A 6,000-nucleotide genomic window follows, 5' to 3' on the forward strand; every position below is an offset into this window, starting at 1 on the left:
TATAAATACAGATGAAGCCTCACTCACTGGCCTGAAGCTCACCTCCTGCTGTGGAGGTCTGGTTCCTAATAGACCAAAGACTGGTACTGGTCCTGACCCACTGTGCTGGTACTGGTACTCCTGCTCTAAAACCAATAGTGGGACACTCTGTAAGACAAGCAACCCTGCTTCCTCCCTGTTTCTGAACAGATGAATGGCATTAAAATTGGGAGAGGAACAGTTATTTAGTCCTAAAGGAAAACAACCAAGTGCAACATATGACTTCATTCTTTCAATAAACTGTGAAAAGACATCTGTTTTTTGAGCATCAGGGAAGTTCGCACATGGACTGGATATAAAATGTTCATTTTTGGGGGAAAAAAGAGCATTTTTTTTCATATCCTATCATTCTACCACAAATACTCATTAAGTAGATTTGGTGAAATGTTTATCTTGTCCCTACAATATTTCAGGGAAAATCAATAAGCGTTAAAACAAAGAAAATGAAATGATGGTTTGTATTGATGTAAAAACAGATAGCTGCTGTGCTATGCATAGCTGGCATGGATTGAATTGTGTCCACCCTTGACTCCCAATGTGATGGTATTAGGAAGTAGGGCCTTTACGAGGTACCCAGGTTGACATGGGGTTTTGATGGTGGTCACTCATGATGGGATTAGCCTCTCCTTCTTTTTCTCTCTTATTCTGCCTCTTATTCCTTCCCTTCAGCCACCATATGTGAGAACATAGCAAGAAGAGAAAGACTGATGCAAGTCAAGAATGTCTTTGCTGGGAACTCAATTGGCCACCACCTTGATGTTGCATACTCTCCAGTCTATGACAACCTGTGGGACTAAGAGGTTAGTTTTGTAGTTATTGATGCTGAATGGTGAAATATAGGGTTCATGACACTATTCTTTCTTATATTTGTTATGTTTGAAATTTTTGCAGTAAGAGATTTATGGAAAGTCCATTTTGAAGGTTCTTTCTTAGTGATACCCTGAGGAGCCCAAGAATACAGATTTAGGCAGGTCCCAAATGAATGTGTGGTTGGAGGACCACATGCTCCTTACTCCAACTCATCTCTTGTCATCTGAAAACTGTCCCCCACAGCTGACACCCTTACCACCCCCATCCCCAATCTGCATCTCCATTCCTCTCATCAGCTCAGTCTTCTAGCTGGAGATGTTGATGACTCAGGACAGGGTCTGGAAGCAGAAGGAATGCTAACATTTTTAGGAAAAATGAACTGGAAAGACCCGTCTTGGTTTTCCCTTCTTTAGTGCCACCTGCAGGTGAGGGATTGGGCCTGGGTAGGGAGGGAGCCACAAGTGGAACTGCCTCGATATCTACAATTGAAGGGCAGAGGAATCCAGAACCCAGTAATCAGAAGGTGGGCAGCGTGCACACCACCCAGGAAAGAAGGAAGAAGCACTGGGAAAAGAATAGTGCCTACCTGAGGGCCAGACCTTCTTGAGACTTCCGGTTAAACATGGAGGTCACATTATCCCTGCTGGCATTCCTGCTCCAGATGTGGAGGGGAGAGGGCTGTACTCACTCCCAATGAGTCAAAGGGAGAGGGACAGCATCTCCCAGAGGCCCTTTGATTCCACTCTAACTGTGGGTATCATTCCAAGCCAGAGACTGAATGGCAGGTCATCCAAAAGATGACCTACTTTAAAAAATATTTAAAATACCACAATATTTGTCTAAGAGTCCTGGCATATCTAGTTCCTGGAGTTCTTTTGGAGAGATGATTCATCAGCCTAATTTGGATTTCTGTTGAGGAATTTACATGCTTCCCCTTTGGTAACTTTTGACTTATAACTACCTGATCTCATCTCACAGAATCCAAATGATGGTAAGTTCCAGTGGGCAAGGCCTCTAAGGTCCTTCATGACACAGCAGCTGTGTGCCAAGTGTTCTATCACTCTCAGTCCTGGGACCAGGACCCATGAACATCACCAGACAGTTACACCCCCGTGCCCACTAGAGGCAACCTCATTATACTCAGGAACAGCCACTTCTGAGCCACTTGTTCACTGACTGACATTGAGCCTTATTCTGGAACAAGTGTTCTGGAGCATGTCCAGACTCCCTCATCCAAAAAATGGGAAACTGAACCCTGGGATGTACGACTCACCTTAGCTGTAGGTAAGTTAGTTAAGACTTGGAACCCAGGAAATTCAGTTCCCAGGCTAGGAGACTTCCAGGAAGGGAAAGATGAGGAAAAACTCCATTACATTCACTGCTGGGTAGCTCTCAGATGTCTGCAAGCACTAGGGTGGAAGTTTCTTTCCTGTTGCCCCTCAAGTGTGCTTCCGATTTTATCAGCAGACCTGCCTCCATGTAGCAGCAGGAATACAATACTCAGAGCTGTTTCTTCTGGGTTCCAGGGACAGTGGGAGAGTCTCAGCTGTAGTGACCCTAGGAGGCTGTTATGCAGGTGGTTACTGACTCACATCCAACTCAGGTCCCCTGAACTCCCAATCCTCATTCAATAACACAGACCTTTGGGTGACTGGGTAACATGAACCTGCATTCACAGCGATCTTCTTAGCCTTCTGGCAACTTAGATACGTGCCTTATGTTTCCTCAGGGAACCACTGGCTGAGCAATGTCGGGGTCAGAGACTAGCCTGGATGCAGGGGATGTGTTCCCTCTTTGATGCTCCAAATAGACCTTGGAGATTCAAAGGCCTTGAGAGAATTACAGTCACCCTTATATTTTGCAATGACTTTCCTTTATGAATATGGTTGGAGAAAAAGGACAGAAACACAGGACAAGGCTGGACAACTCTGGGTCCCAGCTGACCGTGAGTTGAGTTCCAGCCACCAGGCTTCAGAGTCAGGTGCTGATGTTATTCACAAGCCACCTTGAGGAAGCAAAAGTGGAAAGAGTTTTGGGCAGAGAGCAGTGTGGTCAAAGGGCCATGGGAATCACACGGGGCAAGATGAAACAAGAGTCATTATTTGTTTCTTTGCTCTTTCGGTTCCTTGGCGTTTCTACTTCTGAGAACAAGTACATGGAGATAGTCAGAGGCATTGGTGGTGCCCCTGGCACCTGATGCTCCTGGTGATAACCAGTTTGTGGACAAGTCCCTGAGTCCAGAGCATATTCAGCCTCATGATAACCCCAGGTTCTCCCTTCTTGGGAAGGCTGACATGGCTCTTTGCTGCTAACTCACAACTGAAGCATAGGATGAGGTCATGGTGGTTGACTTGTGGGCCAAGTTCTAAGCATGGAAGGAAGATTGGCAGTGGAAGGGTAGCCATTTATTAAAGTTGTTTACCTTGGTCCTTAGCAGGGTCGACTTCCTTCATGTAGAATGTTTTTCTCCCAGATTTTTGCATGGCCAGGTCCTTCTCCACATTCAGCATCATCTCAAATGAGTCTCTCTCAGCTTGCTTTCTCTGGCCACTGCACTCTCACAAGCACAGATCCAAAAAGTGCCAGGACACTTCCCTCTGTGAAAACAATAATTATAGTTACAAATGTGTAAATGTGGGAGAGGGATAATTGAGGCTTTGAGATTAATATATTTAGACTACTTTATTTAGATAATCAACTGTACAGCACAGGAATTCTACTCAATAGTCTATAATATCCTTCATGGTAAAAAAATCTAAGAAAGAATGCATACATGTGTATTTATAAGGAAATTAATTTCCCATACAACTAAGATTAATGCAATGCTGCAAATCAACTACACTCCTATATAAACTAAAACCTAATTTAAAATAATGCTTACATGTAGAGACCCTTGGAGTTCTTTAGACTCACAGGATTTCAAATATGATGTTGGAGATGGCAGACTGGGTGCAGAAATCTAGACATTATCTTAGGTTGCATTTTCTTGAGTTTTGGTGTCTTTTGCTTCTAATGTCACCTTTGATTTGTCTTTGAAGAATCTAATACAAGAGCTTGGAGACACCAACTGGGTGTTAGTTGAAGGATGAGAGGGAAGCACTAGTGGGAGAGTGAAATTCCAGCTCCATAACCTTGGGTTGGGACATGTTTGAGGCACAACTTACATTCCAAGTTCCCTGTGAAAACAGGCTCTTGCTTCGCTCTCTATGACTTGCCTGATATCAGACCCAGACTGGTTTCATCCTGTTTCATGTCCTGCTTCCCCCGAGACGTCACTGGTTTCTCTGGGAGAATCTTTTTTTTTTTTTTTTTTTTGCCAGCACTAGGTCTTCATTGCGGAGAAGGAAATGGCACCCATCTCCAGTACTCTTGCCTGGAAAATCCCATGAATGGAGGAGCCTGGAAAGCTGCAGTGCTTGGGGTCACTGAGGATCAGACACGACTGAATGACTTCACTTTCACTTTTCACTCTCATGCTTTGGAGAAGGAAATGGCAACCCACTCTACTGTTCTTGCCTGGAGAATGCTAGGGATGGGGGATCTTGGTGAGCTGCCATCTATGGGGACTCACAGAATCGAACATGACTAAAATGACACCAGCAGCAGCAAGTCTTCATTGCTGCTCAGGACTTCTATATTGTCAGTGAGCAGGGGCTACTCTGTAATTGCAGTGCACTGGCTTTTCAATCCTGTGCTTTTCTTGATGTACATGACAGGCTCTAGGTCACTCAGGCTCAGTAGCTGTGGGTCATCAGCTTAGTTGCCCTGGAGCATTTGAAATCTTCCCAAACCGGGTCTCAAATGCACATCTTAAGCACTGGACCAAAAGGGAAAACACTCTGGAAGGAATTTGAAATAAATCACTTTTACATGAAATTTGGCACCATGATCTATTTATGAGGAGGCTGATAGAGGATTGTCTCTGCTTCAAGCCACCTCCTGAGAAGAGGACTGATTGAGTTTCCCTTCCCAAGGGTTCTTACAGCGTCGTGAATCTCTCTTGCCATGTAGTTTTGTTCTTGGTTCAGTTTCTGAATCCCACACTAGAGCAAAGCTTTCAAGGGCAGGGCTGCCGTTGACTCACTTCTAAGTATACACCAATAGCTATTGTCTCATTCAGACCTTAATGTCAAGGTAGTTCAGTTCAATTCAGTCGCTCAGTCGTGTCCAACTCCTTGTGACCCCATGAATTGCAGTACGCCAGGCCTCCCTGTAGATCACCAACTCCCGGAGTTCACTCAGACTCACGTCCATCGAGTCAGTGATGACATCCAGCCATCTCATACTGTGTCATCCCTTTCTCTTCCTTCCCTCAACCCCTCCCAGCATCAGAGTCTTTTCCAATAAGTCAACTCTTCGCATGAGGTGGCCAAAGTACTGGAGTTTCAGCTTCAGCATCATTCCCTCCAAAGGAATCCCAGGGCTGATCTCCTTCAGAATGGACTGGTTGGATATCCTTGCAGTCCAAGGGACTCTCAAGAGTCTTATCCAACACCACAGTTAAAAAGCATCAATTCTTCAGTGCTCAGCCTGCTTCACAGTCCAACTCTCTCATACATTCATGACCACTGGAAAAACCATAGCCTTGACTAGATGGACCTTAGTTGGCAAAATAATGTCTCTGTTTTTGAATATGCTATATAGGTTGCTCAAAACTTTTCTTCCAAGGAGTAAGCGTCTTTTAATTTCATGGCTGCAGTCACCATCTGCGGTGATTTTGAAGCCCAAAAGAATAAAGTCTGACACTGTTTCCACTGTTTCCCCATCTATTTCCCATGAAGTGATGGGACCGGATGCCATGATCTTCATTTTCTGAATGTTGAGGTTTAAGCCAACTTTCTCACTCTCCTCTTTCACTTTCATCAAGAGACTTTTTAGTTCCTCTCCACTTTCTTCCATAAGGTTGGTGTCATCTGCATATCTGAGGTTATTGATATTTCCCCCGGCAATCTTGATTCCAGCTTGTGTTTCTTCCAGTCCAGCTTTTCTTATGATGTACTCTGCATATTAGTTAAATAAGTGGGGTGACAATATACAACCTTGATGCACTCCTTTTCCTATTTGGAACCAGTCTGGTCTTCCATGTCCAGTTCTAACTGTTCCTTCCTGACCTGCATACAGATTTCTCAAGAGGCAGGTCAGGTGGTCTGG

The sequence above is a fragment of the Capra hircus genome, chromosome 29 (genome assembly GCF_001704415.2).
Source record: "Capra hircus breed San Clemente chromosome 29, ASM170441v1, whole genome shotgun sequence".
Classification (NCBI taxonomy): domain Eukaryota; kingdom Metazoa; phylum Chordata; class Mammalia; order Artiodactyla; family Bovidae; genus Capra; species Capra hircus.